Below are 21328 nucleotides of genomic sequence, written 5' to 3'. Positions count from 1 at the left end.
GCTGGCACACTATGCTTACTTTCATTCTATAATGTCATATGGGATTATTTTTTGAGGTAGTTCATCAAGCCAAGCTAAAGTTTTCCTGGCACAAAAACGTGCAATAAGAGTTATATGTGGTGTGAACTCAAGAACATCCTGCAGAAGCCTGTTTAGGGAACTAGGGATACTAACTACTGCTTCCCAATATATTTATTTCTTAATGAAATTTGTCATTAAAAATATATCACTTTTTCAAACCAACAGCTAAAATCATGGAATCAACGCTAGAAATAAGAATAATCTTCACAAGGATTTAAAGTCACTTACTCTTGTACAAAAAGGTGTGTATTATTCAGGAACAAACATTTTCAATAACTTGCCATCAGCCATAAAAAGCTTAACAACCAATATAAGAGAATCCGACAGGATGAATTTCTCAGTACAACCAATATATATATATATATATCTATATATATATATATATATATATATATATATATATATATATATATATATATATTAGAGGGAAACATTCCACGTGGGAAAAATTATATATAAAAACAAAGATGTGGTGACTTACCGAACGAAAGCGCTGGCAGGTCGATAGACACACAAACAAACACAAACATACACACAAAATTCAAGCTTTGTTGCGAAAGCTTGAATTTTGTGTGTATGTTTGTTTTTGTTTGTGTGTCTATCGACCTGCCAGCGCTTTCGTTCGGTAAATCACCTCATCTTTGTTTTTATATATATATATATATATATATATATATATATATATATATATATATATATATATATATATGTGGTGGTCCATTGATAGTGACCGAGCCAAATATCTCACGAAATAAGCATCAAACGAAAGAATTACAAAGAACGAAACTCGTCTAGCTTGAAGGGGGTAACCAGATGGCGCTATGGTTGGCCCGAGAGATGGCGCTGCCATGGGTCAAACGGATATCAACTGCGTTTTTTAAATAGGAACTCCCGTCTTTTATTACATATTCGTGTAGTACGTAAAGAAATATGAATTTTTTAGTTGGACCACTTTTTTCGCTTTGTGATAGATGGCGCTGTAATAGTCACAAACGTGTAAGTTCGTGGTATCACGTAACCTTCCGCCAGTGCGGATGGTATTTGCTTCGTGATACATTACCCGTGTTAAAATGGACCGTTTACCAATTGCGGGAAAGGTCGATATCGTGTTGATGTATGGCTATTGTAATCTAAATGCCCAACGGGCGTGTGCTCTGGATGCTGCTCGGTATCCTGGACGACATCATCCAAGTGTCTGGACCGTTCGCCGGATAGTTACGTTATTTAAGGAAACAGGAAGTATTCAGCCACATGTGAAACGTCAACCACAACCTACAACAAATGATGATGCCCAAGTAGGTGTTTTAGCTGCTGTTGCGGCTAATCCGCACATCAGTAGCAGACAAACTGCGCAAGAACCGGGAATCTCAAAAACGTCGGTGTTGAGAATGCTACATCAACATTGACTGCACCCGTACCATATTTCTATGCACCAGGAACTGCATGGTGACGACTTTTAACGTCGTGTACAGTTCTGTCACAGGGCACAAGAGAAATTACAGGACGATGACAGATTTTTTGCACGCGTTCTAATTATCGACGAAGCATCATTCACCATCAGCGGTAACGTAAACCGGCATAATATTCACTATTGGGCAACGGAAAATCCACGATGGCTGCGACAAGTGGAACATCAGCGACCTAGGCGGGTTAATGTATGGTGCGGCATTATGGGAGGAAGGATAATTGGCCCCCATTTTATCGATGGCAATCTAAATGGTGAAATGTATGCTGATTTCCTACGTAATGTTCTACCGATGTTACTACAAGATTTTTCACGGCATGACAAATGGCGATGTACTTCCAACATGATGGATGTCCGGCACATAGCTCGCGTGCGGTTGAAGTGGTATTGAACAGCGTATTTCATGACAGGTGGATTGGTCGTCGAAGCACCATACCATGGCCCGGACGTTCACCGGATCTGATGTCCCCGCATATCTTTCTGTGGGGAAAGTTGAAGGATATTTGCTATCGCGATGCACCGACAACGCTTGATAACATGCGTCAGCGCATTTTCAATGCATGTGCGAACATTACGAAAGGCGAACTACTCGCTGTTGAGATGAATGTCGTTACACGTATTGCCAAATGCACTGAGGTTGACGGAAATCATTTTGAGCACTTATTGCATTAATGTGGTATTTACAGGTAATCACGCTGTGACAGCATGCGTTCTCAGAAATGATAAGTTCACAAAGGTACTTGTTTCACATTGGAACAACCGAAATGAAATGTTCAAACGTACCTACGTTCTGTATTTTAATTTAAAAAACCTATCTGTTACCAACTGTTCGTCTAAAATTGTGAGCCATATGTTTGTGACTACTACAGCGCCATCTATCACAAAGCGAAAAAATTGGTCCAACTAAAACATATTTCTTTACGTACTACAAGAATATGTAATAAAAAATGGGGGTTCCTATTTAAAAAAAAACGCAGTTGATATCAGTTTGACCTAAGGCAGCGCCATCTAGCGGGCCAACCATAGCGCCATCTGGTTTCTCCCTTCAAGCGATACAAGTTTTGTACTTTGTTGTTTTTTCGTTTGACGCTTATTTCGTGAGATATTTGGCCCGGTGACGATCAATGGACCACCCTGTATATATATATATATATATATATATATATATATATATATATATATATATATATAACTTCTGCACCATTTCAGTGCAGTAATGTGTTCATTGTAAATTGTAAATAAGTATTGTAGTAGTTATATTATATGTTTATTACCTTAAAAATAAAATAAAAACATTTTTTTAAATTTTAAATGCATTGCATTAACGCGATCTTAGTAAATGAGTGTTTGTAAAATGATTCTTTCATACAGCGTTCATTAAAAAAACTGTGGAAGGTACATTAGCTTATTTGTTTCAGTTGTAAATATTTGTCATTTATTACTGTTTTTCTGACATGTTCTACGTCCTGGGGGACCTGCTCACTAAGGATCAATTGGAATGAAAGTAAATCTAATTTAATCTAATTTGTAGGGAAGCCATGTAGATGTAGATGTAGATCTACATCTGCATCATAATTCGCAAGCCACCCAACGATGATTGGTGGAGGGTACTCCTGGTACCACTAACTGATTCCCCTCTTCCCTATCGCATTCGCGAAAGGAGCGTAGGAGAAATGACTGTCTGTAAGCCTCTGTATTAGGTCTGTTTTCCCGAATTTTCGCGTCGTAGTCATTACGAAAGATATAAATAGGAAGAAGCAATGTGTTTTCCGACTATTCCTTGAAAGTTTCTTTTGAGATTTCAGTAGTAAACCTCTCGTGATGCACAACACCTCTCTTGTAACGCCTGGAGTTTGTTTAGAATCTCTGTAACGTTCACGCGCCGACTATACGATCCCGTGAAGAGAGGTGCCGCTTTTCGTTGGATCTTCTCTATCTCTTTTATCAGTCCTATCTGGCAAGGATCCCAAATTGATGAATAATACTCAAGAATCAGCGAACAATCGCTTTGTAAGTCATTTCTTCCGTGGATGAGTTAGTATTTCCTTAAGATTCTTCCTCTGAATCTCACTGTGGCAACTGCTTTTCCATCTGTTTGTTTGATGTTATAACTCCACTTAACGTCACTGTGGATAGTCACTCTTAGGTATTTTACGGTAGATGCTGTATCCAGCACTTTGTGATCAATAGTTTAGCTATACGGTGGTGGATTTCTTTCCCTGTGTATGCGTAATATCTTACATTTATTTACGTTCAGGGTCAACTGCCAGAGCCTGCACCACTCATCAGTCGTCCGCAGGTTATTCTGCAAATCCGTGCTGTTTTCTGACATTGCTGACTTGTTGTAGACAACCGCATCATTTACTAACAGTCTTAATGAGCTTCCGACGCTTTGTATTAGATCGTTTATATGCATAAACAATAGTGGTCCTATCACACTTCTTTGGGGGACTCCGGAAATTACCTTCACATCTGCCGCCTTTGTTCCGTTAAGAGCGAAGTGTTGAGTTCTATCCGCGTGGGAGTCTTGAATCCAGTCGCAAATCTGGTCCGATTTTCGATAAGCTCGTATTTTTTTCACTGAACGGCAGTTCGGGACGGTGTAAAATACCTTCGTGAGTCACAGAACACGGCATCAACCTAGCCGTCGTCGTCTACAGCGCTATGGATCTTGTGGAGGAACAGGGCGAGCTGTGTTTCGCAAGATCTCTATTTGAGGAATCTATGCTAATTCTTATAGAGGGATTTCCGTTCTCCAAAAACTTCTTAACGTTTGAGCACAGAATGTGTTTCGTAATTCTGCAACAGATCTATGCTTGTAATTACGTGCAACTGCCCAACAATCCTTCTTCAAAACGAGAATGACCTGCGTTTTTTCCAGTCGCTAGGTATTTATCGTTGCTCCAGCGATATACGAAGAACTGCAGCTAAAAGGGCAGGAGGTTCTTTGACATAATGGTTGTAGAATCTTATAGGTACAGTATATCGTTTCGGCCTGATGCCTTCCCACTACTATCAAAGCGACTGCAGTCGCTTTACTGTTCCGCGGTCTGTTATTTTTCTATGGCTGTCAGAACTTGTCGTATTTGCGATATGGTGATTTGTTTCTTTGTTTTATAGAACTCGATAATGCGATAACGTAGTTTCGAAACATATTGTAGTCTAAATTTTGACAACTGGTGTGTTATTTTCTTAGTGCCGATCCACTAAACAAAAAGTCTTATTGAAATTACTTGTTGGTTGTCACTTCACGCGTTGGACTTGTTTTCCTCCAATCAGAGCGCTCAACGTCAAGCTCGACCTGTTCACCGTTCCCAAACTGCCACGACAAGTGGTCAGTTCACTTGCAGTTCCTTGTCCGGCTTTCTCTCTGAATGTACTTGAAAATTTGCATCAAGATTGCTGGGCCTGCCCCTTGAAATGAGAACACACACATACAACGAAGCTAACGAAATATGCACCTTTCATACACAGCGCTAGCCAAACACTACTACATCCTTTTGCACAAGGCGCGATTTAGCGTCACATAGACAATTACGTTATCATCACAGAGATCTGCCTGTATTAGATAAGGCTGAACCTTTGGAAGGTAGAAAAATCATCGTTGCGACTGGTTGGTGACATAGGGTAGTGGTTAAGATATTTCTGACTTGTGGAATGCCGCTGACATAAATCTCGTCACGTACTTAGAAATTTTTTGTTTCTAAATGTTAAGAAAATGACTTTGATTATTGCTTTTATTCAATAAATTGATTTAAATGTAATTTATTGTTTCTAATAACTTGCTGCGTAATTTTCAGAATCGTACTGACTTTTTATTTCATCTTTTTATTCCTGCCATTCTTTTTTCGTTTAGAATCTTCATAATTCTCTTATCTCCTGTAAAGCAGGATTGTTCATCGATTAATAACGCGGCAGCTCGCGTTTCCAGTTTGAGGATTGTTTCAGGTAACCAATGAAAGCAAGACATTACAGTCTGCTCTTAGCGCTCAAACTGGAAGTTTTCTGTGGTGAATTTGCTCGTAGAGGTTAACTTTAACCGCCATGAACAAAGCGAGCGTGCTTAATAGTTCTACCGCCGATTTTTGAATGCCGTTTTCTCGGATACATTGCACATCACGATGCTGTGGTTAAGTTATTGCGTCGTTGCCGCAGTTCTGTCACTGGTCACTTAAAATCAGTATACATCACGGCGGGCGCTTACACCATTGCTCCGCGTTACGCGTTAAGTATCAGTACTTGTGAAGCGACCCGCTATTTTTCTGTGTCGCTTATAACCGGCCGGTTGCCGATGTGGCAACGCTGTAGCGGAAAGTTATAGCCGTGAACTAAAATGTAACTGAAATCGGACTATTGTAGAAGACGTAGAACACACTATTAAATTTTTCATGACGAATAAATCCGCTCCAGTTGTACTTGTGGAATCCTTTATTTGGATATAATTGTATTCACGACCCGAGTTACAGGATGTAAATCCTATTTTGAGGCGCATGAATGTGTACGCGAAGATCCTACCAGTCACGTAAAAATCCAGCAAATTTATCAAGTAGCATGATGGATGGATTTCTTACATGACTGGTACGATTTTCTCGTACGCATTCAAGTGCCTGAATATGGAATTTACATCCTGTAAGGTTTTATCCAAACAAAGGATTTGTCAAATTCAGCTGGATTGGATTTACTCATTATAAAAATTTTCAGTAATGTTCAAAAAATGTGTGTGAAATCTTATGGGACTTAGCTGCTAAGGTCATCAGTCCCTAAGCTTACACACTACTTAACCTAAACTATCCTAACGACAACACGCACACCCATGCCCGAGGGAGGACTCGAACCTCCGCCGGGACCAGCTGCACAGTCCATGACTGCAGCGCCTGAGACCGCTCGGCTAATCCCGCGCGGCAGTTTTCAGTAATACTTGCCCCACAAGAGTATATTACATTATCAAATATTCAGAAGTGACAACTACACATGGATGTGAAAGTGACAGCTGACAAAGTGCAAGGAAGGCTATATAAGCCCCCATCCTTACGAACAGAGGGGAGAACGAACCTCACGGCCAGGGAAACGAGTCACCCGTATTACGTTTCTGCTATCTGCCTCCCCAGGTCCTCCAACCACAGTTGGGACGTGTACAGCAAACAACTGGAGCACACGTTCAGAGTTCAACAATAAATCGTGATAAACAGCTTTTGCGCTCCTTATTCCGGTAACGTTCACGATTAACGGTGTTGTGCATGACATTGTACACAATGGTAAAGAAAGGTGGGTTACAGAATGATATGGCAACTGTAGTCTTAGGAAAGCTGGACAGGAGCGGAAATGATTAGTGAACAAGTAACACAAGAAACTGAAGATTTACTTCAATTGTATATCTCCAAATGTACGAAGACTCATTACAAATGCTGCAACAAGAAATAGAGTCCAGCTATCGATATCACTTGGAAGAAACACGAACGAAGGTGCCATAGCATAGTGGTTCCAAGTGTAAGTGGGCTGTGTGGCTGCCGCCAGCCATCCTATATTGTGGCACCAGAGGACGCTCATAGTACAGAGATGTTGGATGTGTGGCACAGTAGACTCGCACTGTTGGGTCCAGCAGATCTTGTGTGACTGTTATTGGCATCACACGCAAACGTGCTACTCTGTTACTAATCTTGATACGCTGTGGGGTAGTATCGATACGTGATACCACAAATAGCACACAATTGTGTGCATTACTGGGTGCACTCTAGCCAACTATGCAGTTCCAACGTTTCCTGTTTTCTGATTAAATTAATTAAATCTGTGTGACAGCAACTAAATAAGAGACTTTCTATCGTTTCTAAGCATTGTGGAGCGAGTTCTCGTTTCGGAAATCTTTGTAGTAGTGCTCGACAGCCCACAGCTCAATGTGATTGTCTCCGCCAGGGCCAAAGGATACTGCAAGTTTACATTTAGGAAGTATATACACTCATCTAAAAAAGTTTTGCATCACCTCATTCCGAGAGTTCCGGAAAGTGTAAAGAAAATTGGAATAGAGATCACCATGAACATTATTTTCACGCTTATTATTGCTCATGAAAATCACGCATTGCATAATGAGATTTTCACTCTGGAGCGGAGTGTGCGCTGATATGAAAGGTTCCGAGTTCGAGTGTCGGTCCGGCACACAGTTTTAATCTGCCAGGAAGTTTCACACATTGCATGTTGTACCACCATACAGCGAGACCTTCAGAGGTGGTGGTCCAGATTGCTGTACACATCGGTACCTCTAATACCCAGTAGCACGTCCTCTTGCATTGATGCATGGCTGTATTCGTCGTGCCATACTATCCACAAGTTCATCAAGGCACCGTTGGCCCAGATTGTCCCACTCCACAACGGCGATTCGGCATAGATCCCTCAGAGTGGTTGGTGGGTCACATCGTCCATAAACAGGCCTTTTCAATCTATCCCACGCATGTTCGATAGGGTTCATGCCTGGAGAACGTGCTGACCACTACAGTCGAGTGATGACGGTATCCTGAAGGAAGTCATTCACAATATGTGCACGAGGGGGGTGCGAATTGTCGTCGATGAAGACGAATGCCTCGCCAATATGCTGCCTATATGGTTGCACTATCGGTCGGTGGATGGCATTCACGTATCGTACAGCCGTTACGGCGCCTTCCATGACCGCCAGCGGCGTACGTCGGCCCCACATATTGCCACCCCAAACAGGGAACTTCCACTTTGCTGTGCTCGCCAGACAGTGTATCTAAGGCGTTCAGCCTGAACAGGTTGCCTCCAAACACGTCTCTGACGATTGTCTGATTGAAGGCAAATGCGACACTCATCGGTGAAGAGAACGTGATGCCAATCCTGAGCTGTCCATTAGGTATGTTGTTGGGCCCATCTGCACCGCGCTGCATGGTGTCGTGGTTCCCAAAAAGGACCTCGCCATGGACGTCGGGAGTGAAGTTGCGCATCAAGCGGCCTATTGCTCAGAGTTTGAGTCGGAACACGACGTCCTGTGGCTGCACGAAAAACATTATTCAACATGGTGGCGTTGCTGTCAGGGTTCCTCCGAGCCATAATCCGTAGGTAGCGGTCATCCACTGCAGTAGTAGCCCTTGGGCGGCCTGAGCAAGACATGTCATTGACAGTTCCTGTCTCTTCGTATCTCCTCCATGTCCGGACAACATCGCTTTGGTTCACACCGAGACGCCTGGACACTTCCCTTGTTGACAGTCCTTCTTGGCACAAAGTAATAATGCGAACGCGATCGAGCCGCTGTATTGACCGTCTAGGCGTGGTTGAAGTACAGACAACACGAGCCGTGTACCTCCTTCCTGCTGGAATGACTGGAACTGATCGGCTGTCGGACTCCCTCCGTGTAATAGACGCTGCACATGTACCGTTGTTTACATCTTTGGGCGGGTTTAGTTACATCTCTGACCAGTCAAAGAGACTGTGTCTGTGATATAACACCCACACTCAACGTCTATCTTCAGGAGTTCTGGGAGCTGCGGTGATGCAAAACTTTTTTTGATGTGTTTACTTAATGATCTCAAATAAATGAATGTTCACGTAGTACATGAGCTTCCATGACATTATCGCCCCTTTGTACTATCTCCTGTGGCTAGTTTTAAGTAGGAGGACACGCAATCGCCGTTAGCATCTTCCGCCGGCACCGGGAAAGTTTAGAAGAGAGGAGCATCGATGTATGGTACAGTTAACATTGCTTTTCTTCGAGCAGTTGACTGCCGCAGCACTACTCTCACAGCTTGCCAAGGCCTTTCAGAAGGCTGTGCGTCGCTGTTAGAAAACATGCAAGGGCACATGATTGGGAACATATGAGGACAGTAATGAGACCTTTATCCAATAGCGGATACCGAGTCCTTGATGATGATGATATTGTCTTCTGTAAACATAAAAAGTTTATAATTTTTAGTGTATTCCTACACCAAGGTTTGAACCAGTTACCTTAATTCTGAGCATCATCGCTATGCAATGCTTTAGCAATGCCAGGAGAAGAGGGCAGATCAAAGGAAGAAAAAGGTAGGGAAGATTTGAGAAAAATCTCACTTAGGAATAAAACTGTGACTGTGACAACTGATAGAGGTGTTAGGCAAAGGTGTAGCCTGTCCTCCACAGTTTTTAAAATCTATACTGACGACATAGTTACACAACAGAAAAAAGTGAGCCAAGGCATTAAAACTGGAACATATAAGTAGATTGACACCATTAAAAAAATAAATAATAGTACAAGAGAGCGTGGACGATCTGCAGAGGGCATTACTTCGCCTACCACAGATATGCAAGGAAGAAGATTTTGATATTTCTCGCGCAATTACTAAAATAATGGCTTTTGAAGGAGAAGTCCCTGTACGTTCCAAGCTAGTGCTAAATGGTCATGTATCAGAATACGTTTCGATTTTTAACTATTTGGGTTGTTACTTACGCTACAAGTGTGAAAATTACAGGTGCTCTACAAAAAAAAAGGAAGCGCCAAAAATAAAGCACATTAACATGTATAATGCGGGATAGGAAATCCGTTAGCATTAAAACCGACTTCCAGTCGTATCGGAATTGATAAATATACGTCTTGCACGGTTTTCAAGGGAATCTCATACCATTTTAGTGGCAAAGTAGGTAATGACGATGGGGGTGAATAACGACCACACATCCTCCTCTCCAAAGTAACACCAAAGTGTCAATAATACCGAGATCTGGTGACTGTGCCGGCCAGGGGAGATGTCACAGTTCATCCCCGTGCCCGCGAAACCAATCCTGGACGATGCGAACCGTGTCAACAGGGTACTTGTCGCCTTGGAACAGCTTCAGTCCGGTCGCAGGTTCGAATTCTGCCACGGGCATGGATGTGTGTGATGTCCTTAGGTTAAGTTAGGTTTAAGTAGTTCTAAGTTCTAGGGAACTGATGACCTCAGATGTTAAGTCCCATAGCGCTCAGAGCCATTTTAACCATTTTTCTAGGAACACAACATCTCCATTAGGAAACAAACACTGTACCACGGGATGGATCTGAAGAGCCAAAATAGTCACATAATCCTTGGCAGTAGTGCGACCTCGCAGAGCAACCACAGGGCCCATGGAATACGACGATATGGTTACCCAAGTCATCATCGAACCCCACCACGTGTCACTCTCGTGATGTAAAGTGCGAAACAAGATTCGGCCCACCAAATCACACTCTTCCATTGCTCCGCAGTGCCGATTTTATCGCTTCGGTCCCACATTTTTCATTTATGTGCATTTGCATCACTGGTGTTTTGATTTGGAATTCCAGCTCGCCATGTAGTTCCTTGCTTAGGGAGCTCCCTTCGTATTGTTTTGGTTTTAACAGGGTTCGTGTTCGCGACATTCATTTCTGCAATGACTTTTGCAGATGTGTTCCTCCTATTCTTCGTCAGAATCATCTTCAATGGCCGTCTGTCACGACCACCCAACACACCATTTCTTGCGCGTTGTGACTTAGAGGATGACGTTTTCCCTCTTTCCCTGTATGCGATATAAATCTCGTATACAGTGGCTCTTGAAACGCCAAACACTTCGGCTCCCTTAGTAACGGAGGTACCAACTGTACGAGCACCAACAATTTGCCCAGTTAGAATTCACTTAGCTCCAACATAACGCACTCACAGCTACACAGAACACTGTTCTTGCCACGACTGACAATTAAAACGTATTGAGAGCAATGCACAGGTGCCGTTCCTTATGAAATACATCATCGCACGTTTGGCTAGCATGCATTTATCGTGTCGCGTGTATATTTTTTTCTAATTCTTGTACACGCAGAGTGCTATACCAGTTTTTGACATACGACTTACAGTTGTGGACATTACAAAACGAAGACCTAACACGTATGTAAGCAACTGAAATGAAATCTGAGAAGCACGAAGGGTTGCAGTAGTAGGAATCTGATTATATTTACATATAAGTTGATCAGGTTCCGTGGGACAATGCGATACAAAATTACTTTGTCATGGAACGACCCAGTACATAGTTTGCAGAATACTGATTATAAAATACATAAACAAAATGATTAAGGAATTGATAAAACATGAAGAAACTGTCAGGTAATATACGAATGAATAATACGCTACAGAGGAAAGTTCCAAACTACTGCGGGATACAACCACACGGAATAGATGGAATGTGCCGCAAGGAAACATTTCAACTTGGATTACAGTACTTGGGGTTTATCATTAAAATTTTTCACCTCTTCTGGATGCCTATTGAAAACGGGACCTGCTGAACAGTGCACACTTGTTTGTACAATGCTTAAGGAAGTGATATCCTAGCGAATAAGGAATGAAGACACAAGAGCTGTGTTGAGAATTTATTCAGTTAAGGAGCTAACAAAACAAAAGGGAGTAAAATTTCTAGAACATAGCGACAGGATGTCAGAAGGAAGACCATGGAAACAAGTGTCGTACTATAAACCACAGAAAAAACAGAATTTCTAGAGACCACGAAAGAGATGGACTGAGATTGGAGCAGGCGAGGGGAATAATCCTTAAACTGAAGAGGAGAAGATGATTAGCCTTTAAAATCTTATCACTGGACACGGAGCCATGGCATTAGAATAGAGAAAAATCTGAAATAAATTCTGCTGTGGAACTATACAGACATTCTGTTAACATCATATAATGAAACCAGGGAAAACTAAATCGGTATGACCGGGTCTGGGTTTGAGAGGTAGTAAAATTGTTGTTGATTAAATATGCATGGAGTTCAGAACAGGAACTTGTAACGCGATGTCTAAATAATGCTGGAAGAGAACACTAAACTGATTAGCGACGCAACAGATCAGCAATAACAGACTACCGTTATACGCAACTAGAGAAAGGAAGCGGACCAGCTGGTTACTCAAGGAGACGCGGGAGTAAATGGCGGCACGACTGATTGCATCATCCTGAGGTTAGTAAATTTCTCGTAGCTTGCTGCTGATTCTACGCTTATGAACGGCAAACGTTTCTGACGAAAACCTAAATTTTTCCCTTCTTAGTTCAAATCTATCGCGTTATACTTCCTTTGTTGCATTACAGAGCAGTGAATGGGAAGTGCAGTGCAATCGACAAGCATGAACAGAAATCAGGAAAACATAGATCTTGGTGAGGAAATAAGCAGTGGCTAATATTCACTGACGACAGTATTTCTTCACTCTGTCAAGAGATGAGTCAAAGAAAGAAAGCTTTTGTTATTAAGTGCTACTAAATAGAGGAAAAGTTTTTTTCTGGTCAGACTAATTATTGTCAAACCACTGTAGATCGCAAAAGAGGGTTTATCTTGGATAAAAACCGCACCCATTGCAAAGGATGGTAAAGCATGGTGACTGACAAGCTGTGGTTGCTTTTTCAAATCCTAATGGTGAACAGGATAATTGTCGTTATCTAGCAGCTACAAGAGGCGTTAAACAATAATTGATGACTCGACTGTGTAAAAATGAAGCTGGGATGAATTCTAATCATCTTCGCAGTAGATTATACACATTACGGTACAGGGCACCAGTGATAGTCAGGTAGATACTTTTCCAATTAGTTAACTATTTATTTGTTCCACGTTTCATGTCTGTGATGTATCACTATTATCCGGAAATTCTCTTTTTTTGTGAGCTGTAGATGATACCCGTTTACAAAAGTGATTTACACAGGATCAGCACTAATATTTACATACAAACTCCGCAAGAGAGCTTATGGTGCGTAGCGGAGGGTACCCTGTACCACTACTATCCATTTCCTTTCTTGTTCCACTCGCAAAAGGGGCGAGGGAAACGTCTGTCTGTATTCCTTCATACGAGCCCTAATCCCACTATTCTTCTTGGCCCTTACGCGAAATGTACGTTGGTGGCAGTGGAATCGTTCTGCAGCCAGCCTCAAATGCCGGTTCTCTAAATTTTCTGAAGAGTGCTCCTCGAAAAGAACGTCGCCTTCCCTTCAGTGATTCCCGTTTGAGTTTCCGAATCATCACCATAATATTTGCGTGTTGTTCGAACCCACCGGTAACAAAATCTAGCAGCCCGCCTCTGAATTGCTTCGATGTCTTCCTTTAAGCCGACCTGGTGCGAATCCCAAACACTCCAACGGCATTCAACAATGGATCATACTAGTGTCCAATGTGCGGTCTCCTTTACATATGAACAACGCTTTCCTAAAATTCTCCCAATAAACCGAAGTCGACCATTCACCTTCCCTACTAAAGTACTTACATGCTCATTCCATTGCATATCGCTTTGCAACGCTACGTCTAGGATGTGACTGTGTTAAGCTGATGCTGTATTCGAACATTATGAGTCACTTTTTCCTACTCATATGCATTAACTTACATTTTTTCTACATTTAGAGATAGCTGCCACTCGTCACACTAACCACAAATTTTCTCTAAGTCATTTTGTACCATCCTACAATCACTCAACGACGACACCTTCCCATACGCCACAGCGTCACCAGCCGCAGATTAGTGCTTACCCTGTCTGCCAGATCATTTATATATATATATATATATATATATATATATATATATATATATATATATATATATATATACACAACGCTCCTATCACACTTCTTCAAAAATGGTTCAAATGGGTCTGAGCACTATGGGACTTAACTTCTGTGGTCATCAGTTCCCTAGAACTTAGAACTACTTAAACCTAACTAACCTAAGGACATCACACAACACCCAGTCATCACGAGGCAGAGAAAATCCCTGACCCCGCCGGGAATCGAACCCGGGAACCCGGGCGCGGGAAGCGAGAACGCTACCGCGCGACCACGAGCTGCGGACCCACACTTCTTGAACACCACGTTCAAAGTCACTTAAATCTTGATGACCTGACATTGTAGCAATAGTAACCGATGTAGCAACTGCGCTAGACACTTGTTTTCTTATATAGGCGTTGCCGACCGCAGCGCCGTATTCTGCCTTTTTACCTATCTCTGTATTTGAATATGCATGCATATTCCAGTTTCGCTGGCGCTTCAGTGTATTTTCGGAGGAACAAAGGTAACAGCGTTAACCAACGGAATAAATCAGAATTGCATTATTACTCTGTAATAAGCTACCTGAGACCGCGGTTCGCAAACTCCAAATCACTCTTACTCATAGGAGGAGCGTTCAATAAGATATGCGACAGATTTTTTCTCGACTAGTTTCGGTTGCAAGACGCGGAATTTGTTGTGGAACATCGTGCAACATTCTCGCTTCAGTCCGTATACTTCCACGAAGTTCCGATGGCCCGTGGCGCTATAACTAGTGGCTGTAAGTTCTATGGGACTTTGAGGTCATCAGTCGCGTAGAGTTAGAACTACTAAAACCTAACTAACCTAAGGACATCACACACAGCCATGCCCAAGGCAGGATTCGTACCTGCGACCGTAGCAGCCGCGTGGTTCCGGACTGAAGCGCCTAGAACCGCTCGTCCACAACGGCCGGCAACTAGCTTTCAAAATGGCGTCTGTAGTGGAGGTGCGTTCCAAGCAGAGAGCTGTCACTGAATTCCTTTTGGTGGAAAACCAGACCATTGCAGATATTCAAAGGCGCTCGCAGAACGTCTACAGAGACTTGGTAGTGAATAAAAGCACGGTGAGTCGTTGAGCGAGGCGCTTGTTATCATCGTAGCAAGATGGCGCAAATGTGTCCCATCTCCCTCATGCCGGCCGGCCGCACACAGTACTGACTCTTGCAGTGTCAGAGGGTGCGAACACTCTAATTCGAGGTATGTGACGTTTCTGTTGGTAATGTCGACAGCCTCGTCCACCACTTGGGTTTCACAAAGGTATGTGCCCGACAGGTTCCTCACCGCCTAATCGAAGACCATAAAAAGCAACGAAAGATCGCCTGTACGGAATTATTTGCGCGTTACGAGGCTGACAGTGACCAATTTTTTGTTGAACATTGTCATAGGCAATGAAACATCCGTTCACCACTTCGAGCAGAAAACGCGACGTCAATCCATGAAGAGGCGCCACACCACCTCTCCTGCGACGAAAAAGTACAAAGTCGGACCCTCAGACGGTAATGAAATGATAATTAAATCAAGACCCTAAGCTGTCGCCAGGCGTTGATATACATCAACGAGGACAGTTGAAAATGTCTGCCCCGACCGGGACTCGAACCCGGCAGCTTACATGGCAGACACTCTATCCATCTGAGCCACTGAGGGCACAGAGGATAGTGTGACTGCAGGGTTTTATCCCTTCCACGCTCGCCGTGAGACCGACATTCCCAACTTAATGTCCACGCACTACATTCATAGTGCCCCTGCCCATTACACTCATTTCTCGCGGCAGACAATCTTACCGAGTCCTGTAAGAGTTCGGGCAATGCGTCTGCATCCACCACAGAAGAAGAAGGTCAATGGCCGGTTAGGCTTAACTGTATGAAGATGGTATCTGTTCTTTCGGACATGTCCGAAAGAACAGATACCATCTTCATATACTCAGACGGTAAAGCCATGGCGACGATCTTCTGAGACTGTGAAGAGGTTATTCTGTTCGATGTCTTCCTCGTGTATGAAATAACAGATACCATCTTCATTTACTCAGACGGTAAAGTTATGGCGACGGTCTTCTGAGACTGTGAAGAGGTTATTCTGTTCGATGTCCTCCCTCGTGGTGAACCGATCAACTCTGAATCGTACTGTGTTGTTCTGTGCGGAATTATTATTTAATTTAGGGGCGACTAGACATTTCAACAAGAACAACAAACAACATGATTGGCGTTGCCACAACTTAACAAATAGCCTCTAGTCCCCTAATGTTACATCAATGCCCGTTTCCAACTGGCCATGGTTGATTGGCTAATAGAGATGGGTGCCTTCAATAACTGCTTACACAACATTACTGATTTACGTAATTTATTAATAATAGTTCACTGAAAAACAAGTCTTAAAACACTTCATAGAAAGGCTGGTTAAACAACTGTTCCTTTGCTTAATCGGGTAATAAATTCTCAACCAATAATAGTAGCAAACAGCATCACTTCCAAATAAAAACTTACAGAATCGTAATGGTAGAAAGGTACCTTACAAACTTCAAAATTCACTTTCATTTAACATGCAGATATAAAAATATATCCAAAACTCACAGTTAGCATATTTGTCAAATTCCAGTATTTATAACCCGCTTAACTACAGCGCAGAACTGACGATTTCACATCTGTCCAATGAGTAATCCTGAAAACAGAAAATTATGTTCACAAATAAGAAATATAATAAATTTATGACAACGCCCATCCAGCATTAGCCACACTTTCACACAATCGTAAATTGCGTTGGAAAGTGGCAGTTACTGCTCAATCTCCACACAGTTAAGTAAACTAACACCACAGAAGTCACTGAAGGTTAACACAAGTACCGCATTCCACTGTTTCCTTCTCCAATACCATGACAGCTTGTTCACGTTGGGCCAAGCTCCCTTGTTTATCTGCCGTGGCAAAACACTCACAAACGACATCGGCCACAGCTCGCCGTAAATTGTGTCCATACAATTGCAGAGCCCACGGCTTCTCGCTCCACAGCAGCGTTGAATTCCCAAGCGTCTCGGTTTCACCATCAGTTCATTACCACAGAGTGCCAAAATTATTAATGCACAATTCGGACCATCCGGACCCCAACACACTGCCGTTCTGTCCTTCTCGCTCGGTGCTCTCCAACCCTCCTCTCCTCGTCGCCAGAGGGCCACTCGCCGCCAATTCGGCTCCCCACTATCTCTGGCGAGGCCAATATTGACCTTAACACTCGCAGCCGGAACACAATCGTGCCGAAAATCGGCACAGTTCTCAGGATACTGAAAAAAGGACTTCAAGTTCATTACCACGGTAGCAATGGAGACACTATCGAAGACAGTGCTGCGAAAGCAGAGTTACTAAACATAGCCTTCCGAAATGTCTTCACAAAACAAGACGAAGTAAATATTCCAGAATTCGAATCGTGAACAGCTGCGAACATGAGTAACATAGAACTAAGTATCCTCGGAGTAATGAAGTAACTTAAATCACTTAATAAAAGCAAGTCTTCTGGTCCATCCTGTATACCAATTAGGTTCCTTTTCGGAATATGTTGATGCTTTAGCTCCATACTTAATCATATACAACCGTTCGCTCCACGAAAGATCCGTACCCAAAGACTGGAAAGTTGCACAGGTCACACCAATATTCAAGAAATTTAGTAGGAGTAATCCACTAAATTACAGGCTCATATCGTTAACGTCGATATACAGCAGGATTTTGGAACATATATTGCGTTCGAACATTATGAATTACCTCGAAGAAAACGGTCTATTGACAGACAGTCAACATGGGTTTAGAAAACATTGTTCCTGTGAAACACAACTAGCTCTTTATTTTCATGAAGTGTTCAGTTCTGCTGATAAGGGATTTCAGATCGATTCCGTATTTATGGATTTCCGGAAGGCTTTTGACACTGTACTTCACAAGCGGCTCGTAGTGAAATTGCGTGCTTATGGAATATCGTCTCAGTTATGTGACTGGATTTGTGATTTCCTCTCAGAGAGGTCACAGTTTGTAGTAACTGACGGAAAGTCACCGAGTAAAACAGAAGTGATTTCTGACGTTCCTCATTATAGTGTTATAGGCCTTTGCTGTTCCTTATCTATATAAACGATTTGGGAGACAATCTGAACAACCGTCTTCGGTTGTTTGCAGATGACGCTGTCGTTTATCGACTAATAAAGTCATCAGAAGATCAAAACAAACTGCAAAACGATTAGAAAAGATATCTGAATGGTGCGAAAAGTGGCAGTTGACCCTAAATAACAAAAAGCGTGGGGTCATCGACACGAGTGCTAAAAGGAACTCGTTAAACTTCGGCTACACGATAAATCAGTCTAATCTAGAAGCCGTAAATTCAACTAAATACCTAGGTATTACAATTACGAACAACTTAGATTGGAAGGAACACATAGAAAATGTTGTGAGGAAGGCTAACAAAAGAAGACTGCGTTTTATTGACAGGACACTTAGAAAAAGTAACAGACCTACTAAGAAGACTGCCTACACTACGCTTGTCCGTCCTCTTTTAGAATACTGCTGCGCGGTGTGGGATCCTTACCAGATAGGACTGACGGAGTATATCGAAAAAGTTCAAAGAAAGGCAGCACGTTTTGTATTATTGCCAAATATGGGAGAGAATGTCACAGAAATGATACAGGATTTGGGCTGGAAAAGAAAGGAGTTTCCGTTGCGACGGAACCTGCTCACGAAATTCCAATCACCAACTTTCTCCTCCGAATGCGCAAATATTTTGTTGACACTGACCTACATAGAGAGGAACGATCACCACGATAAAATAAGGGAAATCAGAGCTCGTATGGAAAGATATAGGTGTTCATTCTTTCCGCGCACTATACGAGATTGGAATAATAGAGAATTGTGAAGGTGGTTCGATGAACCCTCTGCCAGGCACTTACATGTGATTTGCAGAGTATTCATGTAGACGTAGATGTAGAAGGTGTTCATCGCCACAAACATGCAAACGAACTTGTCCTTCTCCATGATAACGCCTCACACACGTCTGCGCAACCGAGGGGAGCTTACAGAACTACACTGGACCGTCCTTCCCCATCCATCCTACAGCCCGGATCTCTCACCTTCCCGACCTCTATCTGATTGACCCAACCAACGATACACTCAGCGGGAAACCGTATGTGGATGATGGGGAAATTACTGGTGCGGTAAAACGGTGGCTACGATGTCGACCAGTGGTCTAAGGCCATCGCATTAAATGGAGATTAATTTGAAAAATAGGGTTTTGTAACCAAGAAAGTGGATAATAATATGGTGTAGTGGAATCCTGAATAAAACCGACGTGCTTTCAGAACAAAATGTGTTGCATTACTTATTCAACGCCCCTCGTAAAATTTGTCTGAACAACCACCGAAATGTTGTCGGTGGAATTCAGACTTATCCAGCATTAACCCCGTAATCTGAGTCTAATTGTCTCAAATAAAACAGCACTCACACGCAAGCACGCACCCACCCATCCACCCACCCACCCACCCACCCACACACACACACACACACACACACACACACACACAGGGTGTATGATCTGAAAATAAGCAAACTTCCAGGAATGGACTTCTCATATACATACTGAGAGGGGTGGTGCAGTGGTAAGTACTGGACTCGCCTCCACGAAAATAGCAGCTCAAATTCCCAGCGGCCGCCACCCAGTTTTAGGTTTTTCGTAATTTACTTAAAACTCTTAAGGCAAATGCCATGATGGTTTCTTTGAAAAGTACACTGCTGATTTTCCTTCCCTGCACTTTCCCATTACGAGCTAGTGCTGAGTCTCGAATAATCTCGACGTCGACGACACGTTGAGCCCTAATGATACTTCCATCCCGCCTTCCGTTATAGGCCTTGGGAGGTCCGAATGCCAGCAACAGAATTCCAGTATTTGATCAGCGCTTTGTTCTGGGTGTGTTGGTAAGGAACTCTTTGTCTGTAATCACTTTCTACATCACGTTTCGTTCTGTTTGTCGCCTTCCTTATCTTTTCGCTGGGAAGTCGTACATTCCAGCGAAAATTCTTGCAATACACGGTATGCATCTTGAAAATATACTTTAATACCTTCTCGTCTTCCCAGGTGGCTACTGGGGTGAGTTAAAGTATCTATTTCAGGTTAACTGAAGAATTCAGACGGAAGGCTTTTATGCAAAGTCAGTGTTATGTTTTGAGAAAATTACTTAACTCTTTGTGGACATGACTGATATTACTGTAATACTACATATTCATCGTTGTTGTTGTTGTTGTTGTTGTCTTTAAAAGCTTGATCTGATGCAGCTCTCCATACTATTCTACTCTGTGAAAGCCTATTTATTTCTGAATAGCTGCTGCTACCTACATCCTTCTCCATCTGCTTACCGTATTCATCTTTTGGTCTCTCTCTCTACGTCCATTAGCGTCTCAGAATGTGTCCTATCAACCGAACCCTTCTTTCAGTCAAGTTGCGGCACAACTTTCTTGTCTCTCCTTTTGTATTTATTACCTTCTCATTAGTTGCGCGGTCTACCTATCGAATCTTCAGCATTCTTCTGTTCTGTTCTTGTCTAAGCCGTTTACCGTTCATTTTTCACTTCCATTCACAGTGACACTCCATACAAATAGTTTCAGGAAAGACTTCCTAACACTTAAATCTATATTCAATATTAACAAATTTATCTTCTTCAGAAACGCTTTTGTTGCCAATGCCAATCTACATTACATATCCTCTCTATTTCCACCATCATCAGTTATTTTTCTGCCCAAATGGCAGAACTCATCTACTACTTTATGTATGTATGTATTGAACTTGGGACCTAGAAACGACGAAGAGCTTCGTCACCGCCGTAGGTGGTACACTACCCCACAACAGGCTACAGCAGTCCACTCACCCCACCGCCGCCCCACACCGAACCCAGGGTTATTGTGCGCTTCGGACCCCAGTGGACCACCCGGGAACGTCTCACACTAGACGAGTGTAACCCCAATGTTTGCATGGTAGAGCAATGATGGTGTACGCGTACGTGGAGACAATGTTTGCGCAGTAATCGTCGACATAGTGTAACTGAGGCGGAATAAGGGGAACCAGCCCGCATTCGCCGAGGCAGATGTAAAACCGCCTTAAAAACCAACCACAGGCCCACCGGCACACCGGACCTCGACATTAATCCGCCTGGCGGATTCGTGTTGGGGACCGGCACGCCTTCCCGCTCGGCGAACAGTGCGTTAGCCGGGCTAGCCGGGCGGGCTCTCCACTACTTCAAGTATCCCGTTTCCTAATCTAATTCCCTC

Source organism: Schistocerca americana, chromosome 2 (genome assembly GCF_021461395.2).
Source record: "Schistocerca americana isolate TAMUIC-IGC-003095 chromosome 2, iqSchAmer2.1, whole genome shotgun sequence".
NCBI lineage: Eukaryota > Metazoa > Arthropoda > Insecta > Orthoptera > Acrididae > Schistocerca > Schistocerca americana.
Note: the sequence above shows the minus strand (reverse complement) of the source record.